The 13,529-nt window shown below is 51.0% G+C and overlaps 1 protein-coding gene and 1 long non-coding RNA gene across 3 annotated transcripts in view; one reads left to right on the forward strand and one right to left on the reverse strand.

Annotated features, from left to right (window-relative positions):
• Positions 1-1,260: 1,260 nt before the first annotated feature.
• Positions 1,261-13,529, forward strand: part of LOC102918306 (doublesex- and mab-3-related transcription factor C1) — a 31,282-nt gene continuing 19,013 nt past the window's right edge. The window contains exon 1 of one of the 2 annotated variants that reach the window (XM_076562440.1): positions 1,261-1,534. The gene's annotated coding sequence lies outside the window, so the exon portion shown is untranslated. Of the gene's footprint in view, positions 2,202-13,529 lie in introns of both variants that reach the window. The other variant, XM_076562442.1, reaches the window with a different exon arrangement.
• Positions 6,594-7,387, reverse strand: LOC143270963 (uncharacterized). Its single transcript, XR_013048157.1, has 3 exons — positions 7,230-7,387; positions 6,889-7,049; positions 6,594-6,742 (listed from the first exon to the last, which is right to left on the reverse strand). It is a non-coding gene; the product is annotated as an uncharacterized LOC143270963 (long non-coding RNA).

Genomic DNA, 13,529 nt, shown 5'->3' on the forward strand with positions numbered 1-13,529 from the left:
GCGGCTTTATAGCAGTTCGATCAAATGTATGAGAAAACTGGGCATCTGACATGTCAAAAATAATTAGAACATACAGTGGGGAATTCTCCAACGCAGAGCAGTGGAACGGTAAGACAAAAAGGGGCATTGACAAACGTCAGAAACACACAATAGGCACAGAAGGCAAGTTATAAAGACAAGTGAAGTACTCTGAATAGAAGCCGGAATCAAGGGAAGAACATACGTTCTCCTGGTTGGGAACCCTCCACGTTTTACAGATGCCAACCGTCCTTGGTACTGAGCTCTACATGCCAGGTAACACTCATGCAAATCGAGCCAAGTATGTCTTGGTATTGGCAAATTTTGACCCTGATGTTCATATAGAGGAAAATATTTTTCAAAAGATTTGAAGACACAGGATAATGAGGGGAAACTGTTTTACTCAGATGGTAAAAAATGACGTTCAAGCCTCCATAACAGCAAGGGCAACAACAAAATGCCAGCAGTGGGACATTTTATATAACCTAGAAGCATCAAAATCACGTGGAAAGTGGGACCATTGTATCGGGATAGAGAGCTGGCCATAGGCGTTAAGGCCAAGGGGCTGCTTGCTTTTCGCCTAGAAAGGGTAGGCTGAAAATGGAATTTCAACCTGTTGGACACGCTGCAACAAAAAGAGCACTTGCTGGCGTGGAGCCCTCTCCTGGCTCCTTGTGGGCTCCCCAGGAGTTGACCTCTGAGCCCAAGGTTTATTGAAGGTCCCTGAATGTCAGATGAGAGACACGAGGAAAAAAAGTACTGGGTGGGGTACAAGGAGGCCCAGTGGGGCGGGAGGCAGAGACCTAAGTAAACAAAGATGCTGTGAACTCGGGAAAGTTAGACTATACTTAATGCCTCTCTAGTTGTCTAGTGGAGAAGTAACATACAAAAAGGGCATGCTACCACCGCTGCCTTCCCAAGTGGAGCATGCCTAGAGGAAGCAAGAGGGCCTGTTGCTGGAGAAGGGCTTCCACGGGGGGGGGGGGGGGGGGGGGGGCAGAAGCATCTACCTCCTAGGGAGCCTCTTCCTCGAGGGGAAGGGAGAGGGAGACACGGAAAATCTCTAGCGACCGGATTCTTGCAGTAACAGCCAATAGGGAGGAAGGTTTGCTTTGCCAGTGGTCCAGGGTCTTCTGGTCTCTTGGAAGGCTGGCATCAGTGGCCCCCACCTCTGGGAGCAGTGCCCCCGCATCCTTCCGGCCCCGGGCTGCAGTACCGTCCCCGGCCGGCAGAGGCACTGCGGGGCGGCGCCAGCGCGTTCCCACAGCTCGCGGCGGGGCCGGGAGGCGGAGGCTGCGCCCCCTCCCCTGCCCGCTTCCTGGTCCTCGGGGTCTGAGCGCCGCGGCCTGGGACTCCAGACCCTGGGGCTGCGGGTGTTCTCGGCGGCCGCCGCAGCGTCCGCGGCGACGTCACGGTCCTCGCGGCCTGGCAGCCAGCGCTCGGGCCGGCCGCCGAATGCCCGTGGACGCGCATCTCCTCCCCGAGTTCCTGCTTCCTGGGCCAGCCAGAGCCGCAGGTGAGAACGTCCGCGGTAGAGGTGGCACCCAGGGCCTGCGGGTCTCAGAGGTCCCCGGCCTCCTTCTTCTCTCCTCCTTGCCCAGGAAACCCCGCGGGGCCGCCTGCAGCGGGGACGCTAAGTGCTCCCCGAGCCCCGAGAGAGAGAGAGCACTTCTTCCGAGGCACGTAGCCCCCTCCCCCGCCCAGGTGCTTCTGCAAGCTCCTTTGTGGACCCCACAAGCCCCTAGGGGATCCCCCGACGAGCACCCCGCGGGTCCCACCACCCCTGGCGCGCATGCCCAGAGGCCCTGGGAGCTAGAAAGTAGCTGAGCTGCTGGCGCAGTACCTGCTGGCTAAGGACGCGAAGACTGTGTGGATCAAAAGGGCAGACAAGCTGAAGTGTGTCATCCTAAAGGTGCAGGAGCTTCTGCCCCGAGATAGAAGACAGCCTCTGACCTCCCCGAGTTAGTCTTTGGGTCTAGGTGAAGGAACTTGGCCCTCCAGAGTACTCCTGTGTCCCGAACAGGAAAAACAAAATCCATCCTGCCCTGCCTTTGGGGCCTGACAGGCGACCAGGGCACTCAAGCCAAAGACTGGGCTTTCTGCTGAGTATCCCGGACTCGATCTTCCTGCAGGCCAGATGTGTCCCAGAGGAGGTGTTCGGGGAGGTGTGGAGGGTGTTGGAGGTATGTTCGCCTAAAAAGCACCCCATCCTCGGGGAGCCATCATCAAAGCGCATCATCAGAGCGTGTGTGCCCCACGAGTATCTGGTGCACGAGTAGGTGTCCACCAGCAGTCCCGAGCTCTCGGTATTCTTGTGGGGTCCTCAAAGGAAACAAGACAGATGGAAGTCCTGGAGTTTGTGGCCCAAGTGAATGACACCCAGCCCGAGCCTTGGCTGTGGCAGTAAATGAGGCGTTGAAAGAAGAGGAGGAAATACCCGGGCTGTGCAGTGGCGGCCGAGAAGCAGCTGCTGGTGATGATGTGACAAGTGCGAGTGTTAGTGCGAGTTCCAGTTCCAGGGCCCGTGCCATGGCTGAAGCAAGCATCCGCGCCAGCGCCAATGCGAGGGCCAGGGCCAGGGCTAGAGCCATGCCGGAGTGATGATCAGTACCGGGGACAGTGCCGGTACCAGTCACAGTCTCAGGCCAGGGTCAGGGCTTCTGAGCCAACAGGGATGGCTGAGGCCAAGGCTTCCTTGCTTTTGTGGTGGGTGGTCAATGGAGCAGTAGGCGCGGGGCCCTGATGTAGGAGAGTGCAGGGGTAGGTCAGGGTCAGGAAGGACACACCGCCTTGGGCTCCAGTTCTTGGTGCTTCCTGGTGACTTAGAGCCTGGTCTGCACCTCGCAAAGTCGTGTTTGCTTTGCAGCTCCCCTCTTTCCTGTTGAAAAACAGTTGTGAGGCATCAAGTGAGGAGAACTAAGTGATGAAGGCTGAGGATGTGCCTGAGTGGTACAAGACTTTCCTCACATGGGTAAGGCCGTAGGTTCCATACCCAGAACCATAAAATAAATCAATTGCAACTCCACATGAGCAGGGTCAAATCAGAGTGGAGGTAAAGGTGCACTAAACTATTTTACAAATCCTTGCTGTTATAGACAGATGATCAAGTATAGCACCTAGGTTTATGCTTGGCGTACATCTAGTGTTTCATTGTTCCTTATTAGGAGAGATTTGTTCGTTTACTCAAAACAATTGTGACACTGTCATTTTATGTCTGAAACATACTAGAGACAGCAGTTCTTTGAGATGTTGAAGGAATTTATAGCGCCGTGATTCCCCCTCCATATATTAAGAGGTAAAACACAAACTTGGCCAAAATCTGACACACAGCACAAGCAGCTGATGTTTACTTGTATTCACCTAGAGCTCCGGATGTAGGGGAAATAAAATTGAATCAGACACCTTGCTCATGGACTCATTTATTTAACTTGTGTCTAGTGACCATTTACCTTTGTGAGGCACTGTGCCGAGATTCAAGGCTGCACCAGACTCAATCTCTGCCCCACATCTGAGAGTCTAGTTTGGACTCTCGGGGTAAATAACTGAGGTAGATGGGGCAGGCAGTTTTGACCGGGATGGTCATACCATCCAGGTGGTCAGGGAGCCCAGAGGAGAGGCAGGGACCCCTGGAGGGGGCGTCTGGGTGGCAGCAGGCTTCCCTGCTGACAGGTAGCAGCATCCTGTCAGCGATGCAACACTGGAGATGTAAAAACTGTAAATGATGCCCTGTTGGGTTGTTGTGGGTACCTGGAGGACTCCATGCTTCATGGAACTGGGAGGCTAGAATTACAGGTACTGCAGGGATGGTGAAGAGCAAGAACATGTGTGCAGACACACTCTTTAGTTGTGGCTGAGAGAGGGATGAGAAATGACTGGGACTAGGCACTCTTGCCTCTGAGGTTTGCCAGAGGGAAGGCCAACCAGCAGCAGCTGTGGTAGGTGCTCTGGACTCTGGCTCCCATGAAGCTTGGCCCTACACACTCTGGGTCCTTAATCCATCATTTCTAAGGAGTGGCAGGAGAGGAACAAGTGTCCATTCACCGGAACAGCGATTGTCCCTGAGGCAAGGGCTCAAAGCAGAGGTTGTCTCCTGAGGGCTGTGAGAGCCAGGGCTCAGTGTGTTAGGAGGGCAGTGCTAGGATTACAGTGGGCTTCCATAAATTAGAAAAGAAAAACAAAGGCCTGTGTGTGAGCAGCGGTAAAGGATTCTGCTGGGCTTGTGGAACACTGTTGACGGAAGTGAGAGAGAAGTGTGTCTCAGCAGAGGCAGCATAAGCCTTGCTGGCCAGACCGAGACTCCAATCCAATTTAGATGGGCTGTAGAGGTTTTTATGAGTAGAGTATGATCTGATGAAAGTGTAGCTCTACCCAGTGCGAAGGCCTGTATATACAGCTTGGCTTCTGAAGAACCCCCGTTTCCTGTGCTGACTTAGGATAGCTTCCAGTGGACATCAGGAGCATAGTAGCTGCCCTGTGAGTGCCTTTGGCCCTTACAGGCTGCTGGTCACATTCCATGCCTGTGCTGGTGTGTCTTGGAAACATCTTGTCCTCCAGATGCAAATCCCATGGGATCTGGTAACGGCAATCTTGGGGACTCCCCTGGGATATGTGGGGTCAAGAGAAAACAGCATCTAAACCCCCTCAGTTTTTCCCTTCTGTGAGAAAAGCAAGGAGAGGTGTCTGCTGGTGGGGTGGAGGTGACGATATGGGAATCTGAGGTGAACTGCACTGGGTGTTGTGGGAATGTTCTGTTTTCTCTGGAATAGGGTTCTTGGGGCAAATGTGTGGATGTCAGTCTAAACCCTTCCTTGGGATGCCAAAACACTTCCTTTCCCTTGCTGCCCACAGGCCATTGTCAGTGGTGAATGCTGCATATTGGATGGTATATATTTTTGCAGTTCTTACAGTCAGTTTTTCCAAAAATGACCATGCAGGATTCAATGTCTATAGCCCACAGTCCTAATAGGTACCTCAGCAAGCTCTACTGTCCCATCAAAAGTACTAAGGATGTGGCCTATTCTCTTGATTACATCTATTTTTTTTAAAAAAAAAAAACAACAACATAAAAACATTTATTTATTATGTATACAGTGTTCTGCCTGCATATGTCCCTGCAGGCCAGAAGAGGGCACCAGATCTCATTATTTTTGTGAGCCACCATGTGGTTGCTGGGAATTGAACTCAGGACCTCTGGAAGAGCAGCCACTGCTCTTAACCTCTGAGCCATCTCTCCAGCCCCCCTCTTGCTTACTTCTTAAAATGTCCCGGTATCCAAATGCCAAGATCAGCCCACCTAAATTAATTTTTCTTGTTTGGGAAGAGGTGCAGGAGCAATATTGGTACAGAATTCAACAGATGTACCAAGACTTGTTTCCACCTAGATGGGAAAGTGCATGAGAAAGCCAGATGTGGCAGAATGGAGAAGGATGAGCCTACAGAAGGAGGGACCCCCCCAGAGTGCTGCTCCCATCAGCAAGTGGAGACAATAATTTCCCAGTTTCTACAAGGCTGAGCTCCACTCTGGGAGGCACTGTGGGATCTGGGTCCCCATTTAGACAGAAAAGAAAGTATTTTGAGGGTCCCCCATGATGTTCAAATCTGTGTTGTTTCTGAAGTCCAGGGTGTTGTTGCCTCTGTCTCTGATACCTGGTGTTGCCAATTTCTTTGATTTTATTTATTCTTATGTTGTGTGCATGGTTGTTTTGCACACACCTGTGTACCATGTGGGTGCCAGGTGCCCATAGAGGTAAAAAAAGTGGGCCAGCTAGATCTCTTAGAACTGGAGTTATACTCGGTTGTGAGCCATGGTGTGGGTGGTGGGAATCGATCCCAGGTCCTCTACAGTAGCAGCAGGGCCTCAACCACTGAGCCATATCTCCAGTTCAAATGTTGCCATTTCTAACAAGGCCTCTCCATGTTAGATTAATGGTTCAGCTGTGCTCCATCTTCCATTGGAGCCTTGCCCTGAGCAAACTATGTTTCATTACCTTTCAAGGTCACCAAGGAAAGGCAAGAAAGGCCCACATGGGAAGAAGAGCCATATGTAGTTAGAGAGAAGGTTGTCCCTTGGAGGGTGTCTGTTTTGATGAGCAGTGGGTTGTCTGGGAACTCTTTGTGAGCACCGAAGTTGAAAGCCCTTTTGCAGGATGGAGAGAGTCTCCCTACAATCGCCAGCCCCCATTAAGCACCCTCCTCCATGTAACCCCTCATCTACTCCTCCACTACCCATTCATAAACGAGGCAAAGGATTTCTCCATATAAGGATTGTTGGCAATGAAAGCCAGTAGAGAGACATGCTATTCCCTCCTCTGGGATTTTTGGTGCGTGCAAGTGCCCCTTGGGGTAGGAGTTGAGAGCTGTGGGAAACTCACTGCACATTGAACAAGGACTCCACCAGCACCACCAAGCAGCAAGCACCTTTGGAAGGTGAGTGGATGGCTCAGCAGGACTCAGAAAGACACTAGTTCCTGCCACTCACGCCACCCCACCCCTGGGGCCAGCAAGTCGGACACCCAGAGCATCTCATCCGAGGTGGGTGTCCATATGAAAGTGAAGAAAATGCCACGAAGCCAAAACATTGTAAAGCACACCGGCCTTTATTTCAACCTCATTACCAAGATCCTTGGGAGAGGAGGGGCCTGGACAGAAGAAGGTCTTGCTCTCTGTGGTGGCCCCATGTCTTGGACTCCTGTGGATTCAGCCACGGAATGAGCGGCGTCCTCTCCTAGGAAGGAAAAAGAGAGACAAGTGGACGCTCAGGAGCCCTGTGGGAACTGAGGGAAGGTCTGGGGTGCTCTCTGGGGGAGAGGAGGGGGCATCCTGACCTGCTGTGAGGGATGAGAGGGGCAGGGGCAGACTCAGAGCCCTCACCTGAAGAACTTGGACACGCGAGCCAGGGCTCTCTGGAACCGCCCCTTCCAGGTCCTTCTGGGAGGAGCAGCCTCCCTGGTTCCTCTTGGGTCACAGAATACGTTCCCCATGGTGTGAGCAAAGGCCACACTTTCCGGGGAGTATTGTTGGCTTCTCAGAGTCTGAAAAAGAGAGTTGAGGCCTCATCTTTGCGACCCTCATGGGTGCCGTCTATCACCCCATTTGGCTACTGTGATGTGCACTGCTGGTTGAGGTGCTGAGGATGGAGAAGTGGGGAGACCTGCCCTGACCACACCCAGCCCCCCGGGGGATGTTCCCGACCACATGGAAGTGAAACTCACCTGCCCAGGAGGTGGGAAGAACGGCATGAAGACCATCCTTCCAGCAGGGTGTGTTCCAGCCGGAGCGAGTCAGGACTTCCTTCCAAGAGCGTGTGGAATGGCCCAAACGACACCCCGTCCAGGACTTTATCGAGATCTGCTGAGCTGCTCACGTGGCTAGTGCAAACGCGAAGCACGCCCCTGCACAGCGCCTGCCCACTCTGCCCATGTCCTTGGTCCCTCCCTGCTTCGGTCCAGGACGTCCAGCCCAAGCAGGGGATACATTGCTGATATGGGACTTCTCTGTTCCTATGCCTCTCCCTCCCCCATCTCCAATCTCCCTCCTCCCTTCTGTTCCCACGTCGCTTTCTCTGCTCCTTATTCCTCCCTCCCTCCCTCCATCCCTCCCTTCTCTTCGTCCTCATGTGCTTGGTCATTCTCTCTGTCTCCTTCTGTTCTTCAACTTCCCTCTGGGCCCAGTCGGCTCAAGCCACGGTTCAGCTTCCTGAGCAGAGAAGCAAGCACTCAGGGGCCTCACTTTGAGAAGAAAACATGCTGATATTTTAGCCATACCTCATTTGAGGTGACAGTATTTGATCCTTTCCTTCGGTGGACTCTCCTGGTCATGGTGTGCACTCCTGTGGTTTTTTCCATTTTTTCCTGAGTCCTGAGAAATGCTTTCTTTTCACTCAAGAGGGGGTGTTTTATACTCTGCTCCAAGCAGACACTGTCATCATATAACCTCTTGATCCGTTTTCACACATTGACTTGTGAAATCCCGAGTGATGCTTGTGATGAAGAGGTGGCATTTGTGAGGTACGGGTGGCTACTGATGTGCCTCTGTAGCTTCTAAGTGTGGAGGTAAACAGAGAAGAGTCTCTTAGGCCTTTGTGTACATATGCTGTATAGAGCTACTGTTGGCCTTCAGCCATTACCTCTGTACTGTCTCCACGGACATCACTCCAGAGTTCGAGGTGGACCCCGGCTGGGAGAGACGTTATGGGAAGGCACTGGGGGTGGGGTTGCCACGGAGCAAACACTGTAGGTGAAATTTGTCGGACAAAGTCTTTTTCTCCACACAAGCCATCTCTGTTACCTGAGGTCATGATTAGGAACCCTGGAGATGTGCAAGCAGGTGTTTCACCCCTGTGTCGGGCCCTAAGAGTAGGGTATCGGTGGTCCCTGTGCCAATCAGAGGTAAAAGAGCCCACAGTTTTCATGTGTGCCTTTGCATGATTTATCCGAGCTCCCCAGTAGAATTATAGGAATTGCCAGGTACATGTTGACTAAAGCTCAGAACGGTCACGTGCCACGCACCCTCCCAGAAATGAATAGGTTTCTTTGTCCTCACTGTCTGCCTTTCCTTGGCCATGCATTCAAAGACGTTTCCCCTCACAGTGCTCCATGGGAACTTAGAGTTAGTGCCATGTGAGCCCATGAAGAGTGCAGTGATTCTTCTCATTTCTATTTATACCTAGCTGTGTGAATACAATATGGGGTTCGTATGTGCATATACATGTAAGTAAAAATCTGGGTTAATTCGCTGACCTCACTGGTGAGGAATAGAAACAAAGGCCTCATAACTATGTGTCAGTTTGCCAACTTCCTTCTTCATGTAAGGAAGGTGGATGATAAGCAGGGGCTTCTTCCATACTCCAGCAAAGACCCCTATGCTAATAAGGAGAAGGCCAGCTTTTTGATCCTGAGTCCATAATAGAACTCCTGGTTTCCTTGCCTGCACTTGTTGCTCTCCTGAGCTACCACCTGGGGGCAGAAGGAGACAGGAGAACTGTCTCAGGCAGAGGCCCTGAGCCCATTATGATTCTGCTTCTGAATGAGGTTTCCCAGGAGCCAGGGTTCAGGCCTAAGCTAAGGGACCATGAAAGATTTTGTCCTGTAAGTTGCTTTAGGATGTGCCTAGGCCTGGTTGGGAGGTTTTGACATCTGCAGTGATGCTGGATTGACTGACAGCTGTTGGGAGGGCTGGGAACCCACTCCCTCACCAGCACTGGAGCGGGCCAGTTGACTGCTTAGGCAGGATGCGGGGCAGGAGTATCTGACACTGTCTCAAGGCAATATACATGTGTCTGTCATTTGACAGCATGGATCAGAACGAGCAGGTCAGTGTCAGCCACAGGACACTCTTCTGTCTGCCTTGGTCTGGACTGTACCCCTCACAACTTTTTGGTCGTTGTTGAAGTCCTACCCCAGAGCTGACTGGGATTGGAGCCTTTAGTGTGGAATTAAGGAGGAAGTTAGCCTTGGGTGGGAAGCTGACTTAAGAGGGTGTCCTCGTGTGAAGACACCCCAGAGGACTTGCTTTAAATGTGCCTGAATGCCTGATGGAGATACCATGTGACGACTTGGAGAGAAGGCAGCCAAGCATGAAACTCTGGGCAGAAACCAAGCTGGGAAACACTTTAATCTTTGACTGGCTAGTCTGCAGGACCATGAAAAAATAAATATCTGATGTTCCAATCATCTTGTCTCTGGTATTTTCTTATGTCAGTCTACAAAGCAAAATAATGTGGCCATCTTGGGGTTTCTCTGAAAAATGAATCTGGGGTTCATATGGATAAACAGGCAGCTTCCTACTTGAGAAACGGGCACAGGGTGAGGATGATAATCCTGACCAGCATGGACATTTAGTTTCTCCTTTGAAACCGCTTGGAAAACAAAAGCTGTCAACATGCACCTGCTTTGAAGTGTACCATAGTTCTTCAGGGGTGCGAGCGGGTAGGAGGTGGTTGGCCATGTTAAAGAGTCTCCCATCGTGGGATTGATTCATATCAAGAAGTGCTTACTGTATGTCTGAAATTTCACCGAATGGAAGCATTACATATGAGAAGAAGAGAGTGTTTTTCATGGCGGCCTCGGCTTTATCAGGTGCAGAGATGGACAAGGGCATAGGGAAGAGAGAGAGCGTGTGTTGACATTTTCAGTTGGCCTGTCTGTTACACAGAAGGCAGGTCAGTAGGATCTGGTCAGCCCTAGTCCCCCCTGGATAAATTACAGGTAATTATTTGTGGGAAGCACTACGTACACAGGTGCCTTCCAGTATCTTCTCCTAGTCTCTTAAAGAGTGGGAAGCTCTTTGATTGTTCCAGCGATAACAGATCCCTTTCTTAGGACACACGGCAGTGTCTCCTGTTTTAAATCTTGCTTGCTTACATACATCATCCATGTGTATATTCTCACCAAAGACTATCAGAGCAGTGTCAGAGTAAGAATAGTCCCTCCATGTAACTTCCACCTTACCAGCCCTCGTACTATCAGTAGGTATGTGTCTTGAAGACTCCTGCAAACGTGCATTTACATACATCCTTGTGCCCCCATTGATACACACAGTTTTGTTTTTCTTGACATAAAAATAGGCTCATATTGCACAGAGTAAAACATTTGGTTTTTATCATTGTCCTTGAGGGCTAGGTGAATTGACGTATCTCGTAGAAAGCTATGCACCATGGCATGGTGTCTGTAACATGCTTTGTGCCAGCCTTCTTTATGTCCAGATGTAAAGACTTGTCCCGGCTCTTTACAGTTTTCAACTGTTCATGTGCTTCTTAAGTACCCTTGTTCCAGAGATCATTTCCCTAGAAGAGAAATAGGGAAACAGAGTTTGGAGGCCATGCTAAATGTACATTTAAACCACCGTTGGCGAGTCTATCTCCAAGGAGGACTTGTGCATCTGTGAAGCCCAGGTTGCTATTCATTGTCTTCAACCTTCTTTGTGCAATTGTTACCTGATTAAACTTTGCCAGTCTGATGGGCGACATATTGAGGGGCTTTGAGAAAATGCCTCCTAGGTACACCTAAGTCCCAGGGCGGGTTGGTCATCCCAGGCAGGCAGTACTCAGAGCTGGCCTCCAGGACCTGTGCTGGGTGAGATCAGAAAAGTCACAAGGACAGCAGAGAGGGATGGAAGACGATCAGGGACCATGGGATTGCTAGCCGTCAGGAAACTCTCCAGCCTTGGCGACTGTCATGGAGTCAGGGACGTTGTCCAGAGGAGTATCTCTCTGGTATGGGTGAGGATAAGGTTCAGTGGGGAAGAGGAGAAGGAAGAACTCTGTAGGAACAAGACCAGACAGATACAATGACTTTGAAACTGCAGGCAGGCAGCTACCTTTTTCTCTACGGAGTGTCTGTGGAATTTAAACACAGCTACCAGTAGGCAGCAGGGCACAGCCTCATGCCTCATAAACACACTGATCTCTGAGGCTCTGGGTGTTCAGAAGGAGGGTACTTGGTCCACAACTAGCTGCTGCAGTGTTTGGCCCGTGAGAAATTGCAGGGCATGATCAGGGACAGTGTGGAGTTTGTGAGGTCTGTCTTGTGACTTCAGGGGTGATGATATCCTAAGGCCCTGGTCTGGACAGTGCTGCTCAGTCCACCCACACTGTAGCTCTGAGCTTCGGAAACTGACCATTTTTGGCATGATGTGAGGAGCAGGTCAGGGGGACAGATAGTGTCTTAGCATATGGACTCACAGAGGAAGGACCACCAGAGAGAGACCCTCATGACAGCAGTGGCCTCAGGAACCTTGCAGCTGGGCTGCAGTGTCCTAGACCCCTAAGTTTTGAGATCAGAGAATGTGCAGGTGTGCAGAATGTCAGAGATCTCTGAATGAAAGATTTCACTGTGGACATAATAGGGAATGGCAACTCTGGAAACCATACCAGCTTGTTCAAGGTCACAGAGACGGAAGGTGTCACTGACAAGAGAGTCAAATGAGCACACCTTGATTGTGACAAGCATTGCCATATATGAATCATGACTCCTAGAAACTGACAGAGTCCCTAAACTAAGGAACTGTATGATGCAACCATCATCAAAAGGAGAATCCAGGAGGGTTCTTTCCCCGGGTATGGCACAAAAAGCAGTGACCTTCTTCCAAGTCAACCAGGAAGGGGTTGGGACATCGGGCTCTGCTGGGTGGGGAATGAGGATTCTGAGACTTTTTCTGTGTGCTGGGCAGGGATAGAGAGATGGGGGCTGCTTATTATGAGGCCCCACTCCATTCATCCCCTCATTGCCTATTGGGATTTTGCTGTGTCCAGTCATACCCCTCCTTAGCCATCTTATAGGTCGAGGGTGGCAGTGTCCTAAAGGCCTGAAAGGAACGGGAAGCTTTGGAACCTCATTCCTTGGGCCTATTCCTCTAAAGCAGCAGTGACAATCTCCCCCCCTCTCCCCATTTGGTCAGCCCAGATTCATTTCTAGAATGCTCAAAGGCCGTATAAGAATTTGCTCTCCACGTGCACACTCAAAGTGTCCAGCATCTACTCTGCGGGAGTCTGGGCTTTGTGTTGGGGCGGTAAAAGGGAGAATGTGCACCATTAATCCAGGGAAGAATCTAGGAGCTGCAGAGTTCAGTGGATGCATAATTACCACCTCATTTGGTCAGTGCAAGGTACCCCAAGACAGGGACTGCTTGTTCCCAAATCAGCAAGCAAAGCTCTTCCCTGGAGTGGAGTCTGAATATGGGCAATTATGGGAGTGTCCCTACCAGAGGTCACAGTTCAGTGAGCAAAAGCTATGGTGGAGAAGAGTACATTGTCTGTGCGTGGGCCTGCACACATTTGCGTGCACTCACACGCAGAGCAGAAGCAGAAAATGTCCTCAAATCTGGGGTGCTGTGGGAAGAAAGAAGGGGGTGGGCACGGGATTGGGAAGGAGTGGGAGAGCAAGCAGCAAGGGAAGGGAGGGAAGAAGAGAGGCTTCCAGGGGGAGATAGAGAAACGTTTTGCCCACTGTATCAGCATCATGGCCTCATTCTGCTTTTGATAACGCTCCTCTATCCACCCCGGAATTCCTTGCCAAGTATCCATTGTGATCTGCTCCCCTTCCGGCAGAACAATGGCTTTTGTGCTATGTGCTGAGAATTGGCCTGTAGTTAATTTGGGCATCAAAGACCCAGAAAGCACATGAAAGACCTTGTAGGAGAATGGTGGGTCCAGAAGGAACTATGAGTGCAAAGGCCCCAAGGGAGGGGAGACCCGGAGGAGCCCTTTGTTGAGTGAAGGCAAACTCGAGACCACCATGGAGAATCCCAAGGTTGCAGGATAGATGCAATATGTGTGGAGTGAAAGGCAAAGTCTCTTACAGAATCACTTCATTTGGAAATGCCTGGTGGATAGAGAAGCCTCCACAAGCCTGCTTGTCAATGTATCCCGCCATGTAAATGTTGGGCTTTCTTAATGAACCATCTCTAGGTCATGAGGGAAAGGACAAAGTAATGCCCATCTGCGTGTCTACCCAAAACACAGTGCCCAGATCATATGCTCTGTGTCCTGGGGAACCTAGAAGGAGCCATATAAC

Source organism: Peromyscus maniculatus, chromosome X, assembly GCF_049852395.1.
Source record: "Peromyscus maniculatus bairdii isolate BWxNUB_F1_BW_parent chromosome X, HU_Pman_BW_mat_3.1, whole genome shotgun sequence".
In the NCBI taxonomy this organism is placed as follows: domain Eukaryota; kingdom Metazoa; phylum Chordata; class Mammalia; order Rodentia; family Cricetidae; genus Peromyscus; species Peromyscus maniculatus.